Below are 17,214 nucleotides of genomic sequence, written 5' to 3'. Positions count from 1 at the left end.
AAGCACCCTGTGCTAGTTCCCATTAACTGCACGGTGGTGGTGTTAGGTTCTCTAGAGGAAAGAACTGGTAGAAGGAGTATTTATATGTAAGCATTCATTCTAATAGGACACACACACACACACACACACATGGCTTATTTGAGTGGCTTACAGTCTGTTGGACAGCTAATCTAATAACGGCTGTTGTCGTAAGCCACGCTTTGGGGTGACATCTCTCGCAGTCCAGCCATAACAGGTTCGTGCATTCCAGGGTAGGGGCATGAGGATTAGAAACATTAGGTAGGAGGAACAGAGATATGAGAGAAACACAGACATGGGAGAGTACCAGGAGGGCAACTTAGTGGGTACTGAATACTGAATTAGCCCACGTTTAATTTTCGTATGCGTTCATACCCCAATACAAAAAAGGGGAAGAAGGCGGAAATACTCTTTAACGTGACACAAAGGACAACAAGAACAGTTACTTGTTTCAGTACTTGAGACATCAAGCCATTTTTTCCTGAGTAAAGAAAGCATTTTGATGTTTTGGGCAGAATATGTAAGGAATACACCTTAGACAAAGTATCCTATAGGCAGTCAGTCACTTCCTATGTCAAACCTCCTGTTTTAAAGTGAAGGAGCAGAAATAGTCTGAATCCTCTGACCTTTGGTCAGGCTGAAGCAGATCCCCCACTATAAGCCATCTTAATGTCCAAAACACCAAGTAACCACGTCCTAGTTTCTGTTTTGTAGCCACACCGTTTGTCAACAACCTTGAAAGAGCAAAAATAAGCTCAGACTTTCTGACCTCCAGGCAGGGTGGGACAAGCTCACCTCTGTGGGCCCTCACAGGCTGTCTCTCAATGGAAGTTTCAAGAACCCAATAGTTGTCCGTTCCATGAGACGGGCTGTCTCAGCTGGTCTTCAGTATATGTCAGACTCCCCATAAAGCAGGCTCGAGGCTGTGATGCCAGTGAGGGAACGCCGCAGCAGCAGGATAGATGAACTTGCCAGGGAGAAGGAGGGGGCAAGCAAGCAAAGAGCAAAAGCCGCCTTCTTCCATGTTCTTTGTGTAAGCTGCCATTGAGAATTGTGACCAAATTTAGGATGGGTGTTCCCACCTCAAAAGACCCGGATTTAAGGTGGGTCTTCCTATTTCAAAAGATTCAAATAACAAAAAAAAATCCCTCAAAGGTGTGCCCAACTGCTTGGGTTTTTAGTTGATTCCAGACATAGTTGAGAACCAAGGTTAGCAGATCATTGGAATACAGTATTGTAGCCAGGAAACTGATGTTCATAGAAACCATCAAACATGCTTAGCTTTCTTTCATCTTTGTGTGTGTGTGTGTGTACACATGTGTGTGCATATGTGTGTGTTTATGCTAAGCTGTTTGAAGCATAACTCATTTGGCTAGAGCTTCCACAATTGAAAGCAAGGCGGCAGTATATTGCAACATGTAGTGATGAGTTTTGTGGCTGATAAACGCTGAGCTCATATTGTTCCTTAAACTAGAAAATACTGTTTTATTATCAGTTATGTATGCGGCTGAAAATACATTCAAAATGTGGGCCCTGTTGGTCAAGCCATGCAATGAAACTATCTCTGTAGCCTTAGATTATGGCTAAGAGACAAAACTATTATCTTTTCAAAACAAAGAACAATGAGGTTATACTTAAACATCCTGCTTAAAACAGTAGTAAGTCCTCTATTGGAGTTTTTTATTTCATTTTTTTGATTTTGAGACAGGGTGCCACTATTATAGTTAAAATAGTTTTGAACTTGATAATCTTCCTTCCCTGACTTTTGAAAATTGGGATTCTAGCCATATGTTACTTACTGTAGGCAGAGATTGCTTGTTTGTTTCCTGGCAGCTCCAAAACAAATAATCACACAGAAAACTGTATTAATTACAACACTAGTTAGTCTATTAGTTCAGGCTTCTTATTAACTAACTCCTAATCTTAAATGAACCCATTTCTATTAATCTGTGTATTGCCATGAGTCTGTGTCCTACCGGGTAAGGTTCTGATGTATTTCTCCTGGCGTCTCCCTGACTCTGCCTAATCTCTCTCTATATCTCTGTTGAGATTTCCCACCTGGCTATATTCTGTCTTACTATAGGCTGTGGTAATAAAACATATTCACAGCATACAGAGGGGAATCCCACATCATGTTACCATGTCCAACTTTATAGTCTAAACTTGTAAACTTTATTATCTTCCAGTGTGTGCATGTCTGTGTGCACATATGTGCATGTGAGTATAGATGTCCACGGAGACCACAAGATCCCATCAGATTCATTTCTGTTTTTTTTTTTTTCTTTTTTGTAGTTATCAATGTCATTGTCTGATTTTGGTGTTACAACAGTGCTGGCTTGATAGAATAAATATGGAAGGGTTTCTTCTATTTTGGTTTTTTGTTTTGTTTTCCTTTGTAATTTGAGAATAAACAGTGTCAGTTCTTTAAAAGCTTGGTAAATTCCATAGTGAAGTGTTTGGTCCCAGAATTTTCCTCCTCAGGAGACTTCTGTCAGGTTCTCTCTTGCAGTTGATTGTTTTTTTTTTCGGGTTTTCTGTGTTTATATGGTTCACTTTTATTACGTTATATGTACCAGAAATTTAGCCGTTTCTTCTAGGTCATCCAAGTTGTTGGCATCTAGTTCTTCATAGCAATCCCTATGACCTTTTGTTTCTGTGGCATCCATTTTAGTGTCTCATTTTTTCCTCCCTGCTTTTAATTATTTTTTGTCTTCTCTCTGTTTTGCTCAGTTAGGGTAGCACCCTGTGTTTTGTTTTGTAAAACAAACCCAGTTTTGTTTCTTTATCTTTCCTATTCTATTCATTTTGTTTATGTCTTCTCTGATCTGTTATTTCTCTTCTGCTAAGTTTAGGTTTGTTTTGTTCTTGGTTTTCTAGCTCCCTGGTTTGTATCATTGTCTTGTTCACCTGAGTTTTTCCTCCAGATTTGACGCAGGTGCTTGTTTCTGTAAGCTTTGCCTCTTGGTTCAGCTTTGGATTCATCCCGAAAGGTTTACTTTGTTGTGTTTCCACTTTTACTTGTTTCAAGCAATTTTGAATATTCTTTTTGATTTCTTCATCAACCCATTGATTGCTCAAGGGCATGCTCTTCTTTTTAAAACTGTGTTTATTTATTGTTCTTGGTTGTATGGGTGCGCTCTAGCTATGGCTAGTGGTAGGAGTCAGCTCTCCTCTTCCTCCTTGAGACAGGGTCTGCTTTGTTGCTTCTTGCTGCTGCATAGTGCACTCATGCTTGCAACTGAGCTTTCCTGAGATTCTCCAGTCCCAGCTTCCTGCCTCCCTGTAGGAATCCTGGGTGGGTCCCACCGGCTGGCTTTCTTTTGTGTGTTCTCTGGCTCTCCTGGAACTCACTCTGTAGCCCAGGCTGGCCTCAAACTCAGAGATTGCCCTGCCTCTGTCTCCTGAGTGCTGGGATTAAAGGCGTGCGCCACCACTGCTCAGCTTTTCCTTTTATTTTTGAAAGTTTCTTTGTCTTGCGCTTGTGTTAGTTGCCTGTGATATTCCTCAGAGAACATCATAAGTTGTTGGGGAATATTATTTTAAGGTGTGTTACTTTTGTTTATGCTGTAGAACATTTGTTTAATGACATAAAGATGTGCTGCTTTTGTTTATGCTGCATTTGTTAACTCTGTGAAGCTGTGATTTGTTGCCTATCCAAAACACCTGATGGGTCTAATAAAGAGCTGAACAGCCAATAGTGAGGCAGGAGCAAGTATAGGCGGGGTGGCAGGCAGAGAGAATAAATAGAAGGGGAACAGAGGAAGAAGGGGAGAAATGAGAGAACAAGGGGAAGAGGACATCAGGGGCCGGCCGGCCAGTCTCCAGCCACTGAGTAAGCACGGAAGTAAGATATACAGGAGTAAGAAAATGAAAACGCCCAGAAGCCAAAGGTAGATGGGATAATTTAAGAAAAGCTGGCTAGAAATAAGCTAAGCTAAGGCCAGGCATTCTTAAGAATAAGCTTCTGTGTGTGATTTATTTCCCCAAGGACCAAAAGTGTAAAGAGAAAGAATAAAAAACAACCAACAACAAGTCCTTTGAGTGTCCTGCATCTGGATGCTCATACATATTTTTTTTCGAAATTTAGCTCCAATTTTAATATTTTATTGTATAGATTGTATGCTGCCTCATCACTTCTGGCTAGAGCACCTTTTGTCTGAATATTTGCTTTCTGATGTTACAACTGTCTCATGTGCTTTTCTTTGTCTAGCTGGATTATAGCAGAAGATCTTTCTAGGTGAACAAATTCTCCTGCTTGGTCTAGTCTCCTGTTGAGGCTCTCAGCTGTTCTCTCATTTGCTTTTGCTTGCTTGCTTTTTAGTTCAATGCTTTCTTCAGCCCTAAAGTTTTTTATTTTACATAGTAATCCCAGTTTCCCCTCCTTCTCCCCTCACCTTCCCCCCACATCTGCTCCTCAGAAATGGTAGGGCCTCCCATGGAGAGTCAGCTGAATTCTGTTGTATCACCAAGTTGAGGAAGAACCAAGGCACTCTTCCCTCATGTATAAACTGAGCAAGGTTTCTCTTCATAGGAAATGGGCTCCAAAAAGGCAGGTCATTCATTAGGGATTGGTCTTGGTCCTACTGCTAGTCAGCCCCTAAGTTTTGTAGAACCCAGTCCCTGCTGAATTTATCATTCAAGTCATGAGTTGTGATTTTGTTTATTGGGTGAGGGGAGGAGAGAGTGAGTGAATCACACCCTGTGGACCACACTCTCCTTCCCTAGGAAACATGTTGGCTCCTCACAGAGCGCTCACCCCTTTTCCATTCATGCCCCTGCAGAAATGATTGTCCTGCTTGACCTAAAGCTCACGAGCTGTGTCTTGGAGAAATCGAGATGGCTCACATGGGACATCCCAAGACAGCAAGTCTTCAGTATATTTAGATGGCTTACTCTTAATTTCACTCAGCCCTGAAAGGCCAATTGTCTTGAATAGTTAATTCTGGAGTTTCGTTTGAATTTGTTCTGAATATTTTAATTTATTTGTAATGCTAAAAAAAAAAACCCCTTCGTCTTTCTTTCTAAATTGTGACTTATTTTATCTTCTACCAGAAACGAGTGTATTAAAGTGCCCTCCAGATAAATATCTCCATAAGCAATCCTGCTCTCAGACATGAGCCTGAACCTGGCTGCTGACTTCTAGCTCCAATGAGAAGTCTAACTCTTAGCCATCTGTTTGAAATGTGGACAGGGCTCATAACAGTGCTGACAGATATGGCCTCAAACTTGAAATGGGCAGATTTCAGAATCACCTGAAGTATATGCAAGACTTCTAAATGTGCTTTTAAAAAAAGTACAACCACCATTGCTTTGGTAAACCTCATTTCAAATGGATAGCCCTCCCCCTGTTGCAGCATGGAAAAATATCTTTTAAAAATGTAGTCTTCACCTCAGTCAGCTATCTTCTCTCCCATAATTGTGCAAACCCTTCACACAGCTGCAGTTCCTCCTACTTCTTTAGGCTCTGACGAATATTTCCTTTTTTCTGCACCAGTGTAGATTCCTAAATACTAGAATAAAGCTGATAACATGAGAAGGCACGCTGTGTGGTACTGGGCTGAATGGGTGTTTATATCCAGTAAGCCATGGACAACAGATTAGAGACTTCTAGTCTTAAAAGTCTGAACATTCTTGGCATATGTGTAAAACCCTCCCAAGCGAGCATCAAGCATCAGAATAATCTCAGATGTATTTGTGAATTCCGAGTCGGTGAAGGGAATTCTGAATAAGGGTGTTGCTGTCATTTTTTTTCCTCATAAGTATTTCTTGAAATTTACAAAGTAAGGCACATATACAGGATGATGGGATTGCAAGATGGCTGACTAGAAGTGTTTCTCTACAGAAAAGGAGGGAAACTAAGATCAAATAGTTGTTCTCACTGTCTCAGTCACCCCCAGAGTCCTGTGGGGATGTAGGGGTGCACACACAAAATCGGTTTGTAAAGGGATTGAGCTGCATAACACCTTTCTTCAATATACCCCAGAGATTATCCCTAAAGAAAGAGGGACTTTGCCCAGTAAGCAAACAGCCTCAAGACATAGACACCACATGCTTGGCTGCTGGAGAGGCATGCAGCCTTTGCAGGGCCCTGCACCCTGTGCAGGAGCTGTGGGTTACCACACAGCTACATAGTTCTACAGGACTGCCTGCCATAGACCCTGCCTGATGCAGATTCATGCTGCAAAATGCTCCTGAGATGAGCCCAGCAAGGGTTCTGTGAAGTAACCAAGCAGCTGTCTCCAACTACTTACTTCATCTTGGCCCTTAAACCAGCCAGGTGGCCCTGCTACCCTCCCACACCACAGGAAGTAGCCGGCCGCCATGCTGAGTAGCTCAGTCCAAAGGCCCCCTGGGAAGCAGACAGGTGGTTGTGTCTACCCACGCTTCCCCACAGAAAGCAACTGAGATGCCTCCTAAACAGTTCAGCCCACGGAGCCGCCCGGGGAGCAAACGGTGGTCCTACTCACCCATCTTTGAACCTCTGCCAGGCCGAGCTTGATCTATCATGTGTCCTGGGAGGTAGTCAAGCTGGGCCGCTCACCATTCTATGGCTGGAGTTATCTATCCTTTCTGAGCCAGACACCAGGAAGCAGATAGGAAGCCCTCCCTGGGCAGGCCGCCAATCCCCTGCCCCTACACCTGAAAGGTTCTGCAGAGACACCTTCCCAGCTCAGATCCAGAGATAGGAAACCATCCTGGCCATCAGCGTGGTCCTCACACACAAAAATGCACATACCCTTCCTACTCAGACAGCTACACACACCTACATGTGTTTATTGACCCCAAAGCCAAGCAACATTACACTCAGGGCAGTCAGCAAACTGCTCCAATTAACAGTTGCATCCCAGAAATCCTATGATCCCTCCCCTTTACCCCATCTGCCGCCGCCAGCTCAGTCCTCTGTCACTCACACGCTGCCAGCATTTTTTACAGGTGTCAACTACTGTGCCAGCTTCAGAACAAGGCCAACACAGCCTACTCAAGCTGTACCCCATACATTGTTGGAAGAGTCTTTAATGGCAAAACTGATCTTCCAGATGTGCAAATGGCAATGTGGGGACACAAGATAAACACAATAAACAAGAGAAACTCTGTTGCTGCTCAGGAAACATGGCAACTCTCCTTCCTGTAGACTAGAAAGAAAAAGGGATGAATTGCCTGAGAAGAATTCAAAATGGGAGTTATAAAGAAACTCTCAACGAGATACAAAATGATACAGAAAACACACGGGCTAAGAATCACAAGTTGGCCTCTGCTCTTCTCCCTTATCTCTCTTGCTTCTCTTCTCTTCCCCTTGTCCCTTCCCTGTTCTCTCTGTGTCTGCGTGCCTCTCGTGGACTAGCCCTTTCAGAGCTCACGGGTTCCATCTGATGCATCTGCTTAGATCTCCACAGCGCCCCCTATCTGCTATCCCAGTGGTAGGAGCAGAGTCAGGTTTTAATTCATCTTGTTTTCCTCACTTTCTCTGATTGAAAAGCTGCCGAAGGTCAGACTGTAGGACGCTCTCCTGGGCTTTGTTTGGTTCTCCAGCCGAGGGGTCACTATCCGGGCAGCAGCTTGGTCAGCAGAGAGCTGTGCTGCGCTGATCTGGCTCACCTTCCTATATATTCTCTCCAAGTTAAGATTAAAGCCTGCTCTTGGAGTCTAATGGTTTCTTCTGGCACATGAATCACTGGGAGCAGAGAATCTGCGGCTCCATCATTTGCAGCTGATCCACTAAGAGATTAAATTGTTTCCCGGGGTTGGGCCCTGGTCACATTTCACTAATTGTCATCTTCCGTTCCTCTGTTAAATATTTGAGCTCCCAGGACACCAGTGTGTCTGGGCAGCATCCAGCTCTGACGGAGCTCACGTACCAAAGAGCGCAGTGGCCTTGGTGACAGATAAAGTCTGGACGCTGTAGTCACCAGCAGAACACAGGGAGCAGAGAATGTCCATCTAGCGGCTAGGGCCAAGCTCACGGATGATAATTCCTGAGTGACTGGCCCGATGGGGAGCGGGGAGGCTGACTGGTAGGCAGTGCTGCGCCGTCCTGTTTCTAGATTGCTGTGCTGTTTAGACAGAAAGTGCTAAGTCGGTCTCGCCCTGTCTGCTGAGAGTGGAAGGAGCCCACTGAGCGAGCTCCTGGGAGGTGTAAAAGGGAGCTGGCTGTAAGCTGTGGGATGGAGGTGGGATCTCACTGCCTTTGTACTGTGACCTGTGGGTCATGACCCCCTTCATGTGAGGGTCAAATACCAGATGGCCTATATCACATATTTACATTATGATTCATAATAGTAGCAAAAACTACAGCTATGAAGTAGCAACAAAAAATAATTTTATGGTTGGGTCACCACAACATGAGGAACCGTATTCAAGGGTCTCAGCATTAGGAAGGCTGAGAACCCCTGCTCCAGGGGATCTGTGCTTTTTAATCTCTAGGGAAAGGAGGCCGAGACAGGCTCATCTGAAAATATTTTTTTTCTTACGCTATAAACTTCAAACAAAACCAAATCAGAAAACTTAGTGGTCTATTAATGTCAGGGGGAAAATGCTTGTGATGAAAACTAAGATGGAACAGCTATTTTTGAAAAGACTGAGGAAATAAAACAAAATGTAAACAATCCTCTCCTTCAGCCTCAATCCCAGCTCTGGGGCCTGGTTGCCAAGTCCACTGTTCCTGTGCCCGCACAGGAGAGTTCATGAGCTATGCTGCTCCTGGTTTCAAAGGGCTGCTGGATACAGAGTCTGTCCTTTGTGCAAGTCCACGAGGGAAGGAGAGAGACAACCTGTAGTGCTAGGATGTCAAACAGAATATTCTAAAGATTGTTTAATGTGTGTGTATGTGTGTTTGTGTTTGAATGTTAGTTTGCCCACCAGAGTTCACATGCCCATGAGGTCAGAAGTATTAGATTCCCACTGGAACTGGGGTTACAGGTCCTGTGAGCTGCCTGATGTGGGTGCTGGGGACTGAATCCCGGTCCTCTGCAAGAGCAGTACATGCTTTTAGCCACAGAGCCCTTTCTATAGACTCTAAACAAAATATTCTGCCTACCTGCTTACAGGCCAACAACTGACCAGCCACAGAAACCTCAGTCCAAATGATAAGACCTCAGTGGCTGGTGGAAGATGCAGAATGAGGTGCTGTGTATAAAATGTTTCCTAAATTGCTTAAAGTCAGGCTGGAGATAGAGATTGGTGTGTAGAGTACTTGCCTAGAAAGCAAGAGACCCTGGGTTAGATCCTGTGCACTCGCATAAATCAAGTCTGCTGATGCCCGAGTTCAAGGTCATCCTTGGCTGTAAAACTGATTTGAAATTAGACTAGGGTGGTGTGGCATATTATTTTAATCAGGCAAAGATGTGTTGCGTTTGTTTATGCAGTGGACTGTTAACTGTGTAGAGGTGTGCTACATTTGTTTATGCTGCATTTGTTTAACGGTGTAAAGATGTGTTGCTTTGTTTCACCTTGCCTGCCTAAGGCACCTGAGTGGTCTAATATAAAGCTGAACAGCCAATAGTTAGGCAGAAGAGGGATAGGTGGGACTGGTGGGCAGAGAATAGTGTGGGAGGGGGAGGAAATCTAGCCTTGAGAGAAAGAAGACAGGAGAGAACAAGGGAGAAAGGGAGACACCAGAGGCCAGACAGACGCCAACTAGTGAGAGGAACAGACAGATTTTCTCTCTGTAGGACATACAGAGATAAAGGTAAAAAACCCCAAGACAAAACATAAAGAGAAATAGATTAAAATAAAAACTGAACTCAGGCCAAGAGTTCAAAACGAAAAATAAGTCTCCTTATCATGATTTGGGAGCTAGTTGGTGGCTCAAAGAAAAAGCCTGGCACACTAGGGTATGTGAGATCTTGCCTCAAGGAATAAACCAGTAAGTAAGGAAATGGATTTTAAGATGAAGTTTAGAACTCGCTGTGCGGGGTCAGTTGCTCGAGGAGACTGCGGAAACCTGCCTGTCTTTTTCTTCCCATTATGGTTTGTTACTTGGGCAACTTTGGGAACTCCATATGTCTGATAGAGAGAGGAAGGGATGGAACTGAGGAGGAGGAGCCCCATGCTTTGGATATAGTGTCTTTGGATATAGTATATTTGTTGTTGCTGTGTTTGATCACAGGAAGGTATTTGTACCCCAACTCCACGTGACCCTGGAGGTCACTTGTCTCGTGTTTGTCGTCGGCTGATCAGCAGTGGCTGAGCCTGGGAGGAGCAAGTTCTGGATATCACTTAAGGACTTGCTTGGGTCCTTCCTGGGATAGGTCCATTCTCTTGCCTCGAGCCTCGTGGACACTTAAGGAGTGTCTCAGGGAGGTGGAGCAGGTCTGGGAGAGGCTGTCCTGTTCCTGTCTGAAGGGGGCGCTCAGGGCTCGGTGCCTTGCCGATCACAGCCTCAGTAAGGCTGTCTGAGAGGAAGGAAATGGCCCTGTGGTGTCTAAAGACACTGGGTTGGTGGTACTGATGCAGGGGACAGAGGGGGTCCAAAATGGATGACCATAAGAAACAGGAGTCCTTGTCATCCCGAGGGAAGTGGAGTTTTCACCCAATCAGAGCCCCCAGCACAGTTTTTAAGCCGTTCCATCTTCAGGCTGGGTGGAGGATTGGTGTTCTGTTCCTTCAGGTATCAACAAGAGCTTCCGTAGATGAGGGTTCTGGAAGAGAAGCAACCTGTGGCCCATGGGAAATACTGGATCAGAGGAACTCAGCTCCTGGACCTCGGCAGCTGTGGTGGCTGCAGTTTCTTTCTGTTCTGTCCCCTCCCTCCCCTAGTGTAGGGGTGTGGCTGCCAAGGCCCTGCTGGGGTAGACCTGAATATGAACCTCCTTTCCTCACTGGCCAACAGCCTTTTCTGCATCATTTTGATGCAGCAAATTGCAAAGCAAAACTCCCTCCTCCCCTTTTTAAAAGAATTTCGCTTCCTGCTTCCTCTAGGAGCTCTTATGAGGAAGGGCAGATGACAGGCGCGTGGCCTGTGTACCAGGTCCATTGAGGTGGGAGGTGGGACCAGGGTGATGCTCTGGGTGAGAGACCTGCACCTCATCACGTGGCTGATGTATGAATTCAGAACTAACACAATCCAGCACCTCCTGCTCTTTTGATCTGGGGAAGCGGGAATCAACTGAAGGTGGTCGTTTCTTCAAGCTTGTTATGGGGCACCAGAGAAACAGTAGCCCTGTGAGGCCAGACCCAGGCCCTTCTCTTGGACAGGCAGACGCTTTTGAGTGTGGTGGAAAATAGGCTCACGAGCTGGTGGTGTGTAGAGTTAAAGACAAGAGATCATCTGGACACCTACCTAGTTAGGAACTAAGGAGCCCTGGGAGCAGGCAGCCCTGGTTGGTGTGGAGAGGAGGAAGGGGCTGCATGGGGGAGGGGAGGAGGACCAGACACACCCTGAGCTTCAGCTCACTCTGGATTCTAGGCTCGCTCTCTGGGGACTCAACAGGAACCCCACCACCTATGGAGTCCCCAGCAGCATCTCCAGAGGGTGGAGGTGGCCTCACCTGGGTCCCAGAGAGAGGGACACTCTAGTGAGGCCTGTGGGGAACTCCAAGAGAAGGAGCTGGGAGGAACCCCATTGGCAGACACCATGAGGAACGAATGTCACCCCTGTTCCCTATGCTGTAGCCTTGCTAAGGACCATACAATTCAGCCAGTCCCAATCTAGACTTTGTCTAGGGCTTCAAATCTAGCCCCTTTCCCAGATATTGCCTGGACTGCCTTCCGATGCACTGAAGCCACCTGGGCACGTGCACTCACACTAGGCCCTAGGACAAGGTTCTGCTGTGCCAGGGAGTGTGCCCACTGCCAGGGCCTCTGAGGCCAGATGGCTAAAGGCTTCATCCTACCCTGGTTCCACCTAAGGGGTATTTGTCACCAGGTGACAGATGGGCAGTGGGCGGAAAGACACTGGAAGGCAGACACTCTTCCCACAGATCCCGTCAGGGACCCAGGCGTTACCAGCGGTTCCTGCCTGATTAGGAACACTTTTACCTCTGGGTAGCCCACCCACCCCTAACCCATTGAATCCTGTTTGCTGGATTATAGGCTGGTTCTGGAACAGGTGGTATTGGCGGGCATTGTGATGGCTATTCTTGATTGTCAGCTTGACTGCATATAGAACTTTAATTAAGCCAAAAGCTGGGCACACTTGTGAGGGATTTTCAGGTAATTGGATCACTGAGGTAGTAAGACGCACCCTCAATCTAGGTCTTCTCCTGGCAGCTAATATAAGGACGTGGAAGACAGTAGAACCCCCTTCTCTCTCTCTCTCTCTCTCTCTCTCTCTCTCTCTCTCTCTCTCTCTCTCTCTCTNCTCTCTCTCTCTCTCTCTCTCTCTCTCTCTCTCTCTCTCTCTCTCTCTCTCTCTCTCTCTCTCTCTCTCTCTCTCTCCTTCCCCCTATTCTGCTCCTCTAGAGAAGCCACTGCAATGCACTAGACAGTGTTTTCCTGAAGCATGCATTGACCTGCATCACTGCTAGTCTTTGGAGCCCTGAGCAGAGGGTTGCAGGAGGCCTGGGACAGGTAGGTATGAGTGAGAAGCAGGATTACACATGAGCTAGGCACACGTGGCTCTCCGCTGTAGAGAGAGGCAGCCGGGACTTAGCTAGTTTCTGTTCCCATCATCCCATTTTCTCTGGAGTCCCCATACTGTGCCCCTGAATCTCTGAAGCTGATCACAGCCCAGGTGGTAAAGAATGGGCATCACCCTCGCTCGGGTGGGCAGAGTCCTGTCCAGGCTTAATGACAGCCAGAGGAAAGCAAACTTTCTCCCTTTTTTTGTGTGTGTTTTTGCATAAAAAGGCCTGGGAGATGAGGTCCTATCAGATAGGCCGCATGCTGTGTTATCTCAGACCCTGAATTTTGTATTCTGAATCTCAAGAGAGACCTACCCCAGCCGGCTCAGTTAAGCTGTGTTGTTGCTCCCGGTCACTGTGGTGCCACCACTAGTGAAATGATTTTGTTTAACGTGAAGCTCATTACAAAAGTAGCCTCTGTGCCAACTCCTCTGTCAGCTTCAGAGAAAGGAGGATGCCCTGGGGTTGATTTCTGGAAATACCGTCCGTGTGTGGTTGGCTAGCTAGTCTATCAAGTGATATTGCATGCTGTGTGGCAATAGGTCCGGCTATTAGCAGCAAATTGAACTGTCTATAGCTTCAGACTAGGATGCAAACTAACAGAAGAGTGGAAACAAGGGCCTTGAATTTTTGAAGTTATTGTATGTGCGTTCATGTTTGTGTGTGGTTGTGTGTACGCGTGCATGTGAAGGACAAAGGACAACATTGTCTTCCCTCAATCACTCTCTACCTAGGTTTTCTTGGAGGCAGCAACTCACTGAACCTGGGGCTTGCTGAGTTGGCTAACTGGCTGGCTAGCCTCACCTGGGTTCCTTTAGTTTCTGCCCCTCCGGTCTGACGCCCTCCCCCCTCCGCCATGGCTGGGATTACAGGTGCTTGCTGCTCTGCCCAGATTTTTATACATGAGTGTTGAGTGTCCAACTCAGGACTTTTGTTTGCACAACAAACACTGGGGTTTTCAAGTTCTTAAAAAGAGTAATTATTATATTAAATTATATATTTATTTTGAATAATGATCCTCTTGTTCCTGCTTTCCCTGAGTTTGTGTGTGTGTGTGTGTGTGTGTCATGAATCGCTGATCCTTGGTAAAAGAAATGACTTTACATCCTTAGAACAGAGGGATGTTTACAATGTAAAGTTTACTGTTAGGCCCACTAAAGAGCCAGCGAATTTGGGGATTCAGCTGCTATGCTGAGTGCTATGAACTGGTGCCAGGTTGACTTAGCTGTTGCTATGGGTTACAGAGAATGATTGTTCTTGTTTTGGGATTTGTTTGGGATGGTGGTAAGCTTCGCTGGTGGCTTGGGTTACAGTTTTTGGTTTGGCTTGGAGTTAAATGTGGTGTCTTGGGTGTGGCTTGGGAGACTGACGTTGCCAGGAAAGAAACTATAAGGTTTCTACTTATATTTCTTTTGCCATATCAATCTTCTGAGCAGGAGCAAACAGTTTAATATATTCCATAAATTATGAAAAGTCGTTTCACATTTATTAAACTTGTGTATGCTAGTGATACATATTTAATTTTTTAAAGAATGAAAAAATATTTGAAAAGCATTGTGGTTAGCCTGGAGCGTTTTGTTTTACTATACCAGAGAGGGAAATAAAAGGACTTAATTAGCCCTTAAGTCGAGTTGGGGTAAAGTTCTCAGCAGGCCCAATCCCTCATAGCAAAACATCTCCTGTTTTCCTCCAGGTCATTACTTATCTTGGGTCCTGATGGGATAGGAGGCCTCCCTCTAGGGACCAATACCAGGTTTCCAGGAAGGAGGGAGTGATGGGTAAAAAGCATTCCCCAGCCTCCTCAAATCCTAGGCATGCACACCACCCTAGGACTTAAAATGTGTGCTGTGCCCCTCCCCCTCCCCCGGTAGAGCTCATGTTGTGGGAATCCTGGAGCAGAGCAAGTGTCCCCAGTGTTGAAGCTCCCTTTGGAGCCTACAGTTTCCCTGTCTCCCCCTTAACAGCTGTAGACTCCCTAGGAGGAGGCGTTCTTACTGTGGAACTAAGGGAACCCTGATATGCATTTTTCCTGTTTTGTTTTTAATTTTGAAAAGGGAAAATGGACTTCAACATGCTCTGAACACAGGAAGGTGAGGGGTGGTCTCAGGTTTTCCCACCTGGTCAGATAAGCATACTCTCAGATGGCAGTGAACACAAATGTTTCTCGGGGAGCCTGACCACCAGGACTGTGTGCAGAGAAAGCTTTTGGGTGGGATGGAGGGATGTGGAAGGAGGTAGATGCTAGGGAGCCCTGGGCAGATGGGCCTGGGGGTGGTCAGAGCAGTGTTTCCGTGTCGAAGGACATTTTCTGGGAGAAGTACTCCTCGGAAACATTCTCCTAACCTGAGAAGGCGCCCCAAAAGATGAACGCAGAGGCTTCAGCATACGGTCCACCCGGAATGAAGCAAAGACCCACACACTCAGGGGGTTCTCGCTTCCAGGTATTGTGTGGCCTGGCATGAACCGTGAGGGCTTTCTTCCAGGGTGGAGGAATTGTTCCCTATGCCCTCGAGCCATAGAAATCAGCCTGCCGGCTGTGTAGAAAGTTTCCCCAGCTCCTTAAAGGCATCCTTATGAGGTTAAACCCTTAGTGCTTAACAAAAGAATGGGACTTAGTTCAGATGTGTAGGGGGAAAGAAGTTAGGGTAGGAGAAGCCAAGCTGTGAAGATGCTGAGGTTTGCTAGAGAGGATGGGCAGAGGGATGGACACGGTAATGAAGTTAAAACGAACCGTGGTGCTTTGAGCTGAACAGAAGTTCTGCAAACACCGTGGGAAAAGCCCATGGTTGCGGCCTCAGTGCTGCTTTTAGCTGGGGGGGGGGGGGATGGCCAAGGCGGGGGACATGGGAAAGACTGATCAGCCCAGGGCACCTCTGCCAGCATTTGTGTCTTGTTTTCCGGGGAGGGACAGGGTCAGGGATTAACCTACCCTGCTCATCTGTCTCTCACTTTGCATATGGAATCTTCTTTTCTGTAAGAGGGCAATACCCAGTCAGACCACGAAAGGTCGGTCACCTTAGCTTTGTTCAAGACTTTAACCAATGCCCACAATTGGACCAACTTGTGTTCATCCTTGGTGGATGACCTTAAGCCAAGGACAATCGATTCTCCAATAATGCAGGCTCTCCCGTTTAACCTTTGACCCCTTTCTCTTTTATCATGAGTCTCCACCACGGTTCATTCTCTAGAAAGTGTTTTTGGAAGAATTTTCAGGTGTTGTGTTGGTGTGGATGCTCAGGGTAACATGGCCAGTCAGTTACCCTGTGTTTTATAAATACGACCTTGGTGTGTGGGTTGCATCAGCCAGCAGTTTTGACTGGCAGAAAGAAACCAGTCCTACAAATCCACGGCAATTAATACAAATGAGGTTTCTGTTTCTAGCTTAATCTGGCTGGCTGTTGAAGGTCACTGCCCTGTGCACACCAGCCTGCAGGCTGCTGTGTGAAGAATCAGTGGTGTGTGTGTGTGTGTGTGTGTGTGTGTGTGAGAGAGAGAGAGAGAGAGAGAGAGAGAGAGAGAGAGAGAGAGAGAGAGAGAGAGAACCGGTCTCACGTCATTTGCATGAGAATAGTTTGTCACATTGGGGATTCTTTTCTTGGAATGAAAGGGTGGTCAGGGCATTTGGAGAATTAAGTAGTCTTCACCAAAGGCAGGTCCTTTCACCATGTGTAGCTTGCTCTTCCACGCTGTGCAGCATTGGTCGTCTGGCTACTGTCTCACTGAAGGACCTGCTTCCTTATCTCCCAAGCGCGGTCTCTCTGATGTGTTGTTTACAACACTTGCCTCTGAGCCACCTGGAACCCAGGTTCTGTCGCTCAAACCACCGGTGGTTGATGCATTTCCCTGCCCTTTCCTGGTCTCCTCTAACAATGGTCATTTCCAGCTGAAAACTGCACACGCTAGGGTCAGTGGGTTAGGTTAGGGGTGAGATCCAGAGTCGACAGCTCCTGCTATCCTGGCCCTGGAGGGGGCCCCCTTTCCTGTGTGGTTCAGTGAATAAGCAAGCCTGCCTACTACCCCCGTGCCCGGTGAGCGCCCCATACAACACTGACTGCCCCTAGACTGTACAGACTGCTGACTTGGACCCTGGAGGTACTTACCCTTAACCTTTGGAGTATGGGGAGACCAGGATTATTTTAGTATTATATTCCATTACTTGTAAGTCATCACGGTTTAACAAACTCCAGGCTGTGTGGCTGGGGCTCATCCCGCCGTGGCCATGAAACCAATCATAATACAGAGGAAGAACACACACAGCTAAACTACCAATTCCTTCATATCAGAGACGTGGCTATTGGGACTTCCCACAGAAAGAAATGTGACTATAGGACTGGGACTGTGGCCAGGCAGTGGTGGGGCACGCCTTTAATCCCAGTACTTGGGAGGCAGAGGCATGAGGATATCTGTGATTTCGAGACCAACCTGGTCTACAAGAACTAGTTCCAATATGTATATATTCCATACTTTCTTCATCCATTCTTCAATTGAAGGGCATCTAGGTTGTTTCCAGGTTCTGGCTATTACAAACAATGCTGCTATAAACATAGTAGAGCATATACGTTTGTTGTGTGATAAGGCCTCTCTTGGGTATATTCCCAAGAGTGGTATTGCTGGGTCCATGGGTAGGTTGATCCCA

The 17,214-nt window shown here is 46.3% G+C and overlaps 1 protein-coding gene across 1 annotated transcript in view; it reads left to right on the top strand.

Moving 5' to 3' along the window:
• The window catches only part of Agpat4 (1-acylglycerol-3-phosphate O-acyltransferase 4), a 91,095-nt gene that overhangs the window by 31,551 nt on the left and 42,330 nt on the right, over positions 1–17,214 (top strand). The window lies entirely within an intron of this gene.

This window comes from Alexandromys fortis, unplaced genomic scaffold (genome assembly GCF_014885135.2).
Source record: "Alexandromys fortis isolate MF-2015 unplaced genomic scaffold, M_Fortis_MF-2015_v1.1 scaffold_23, whole genome shotgun sequence".
NCBI lineage: Eukaryota > Metazoa > Chordata > Mammalia > Rodentia > Cricetidae > Alexandromys > Alexandromys fortis.
The sequence above is the reverse complement of the archived record's forward strand: the minus strand, read 5'-3'. Positions and strand labels throughout refer to the sequence as shown.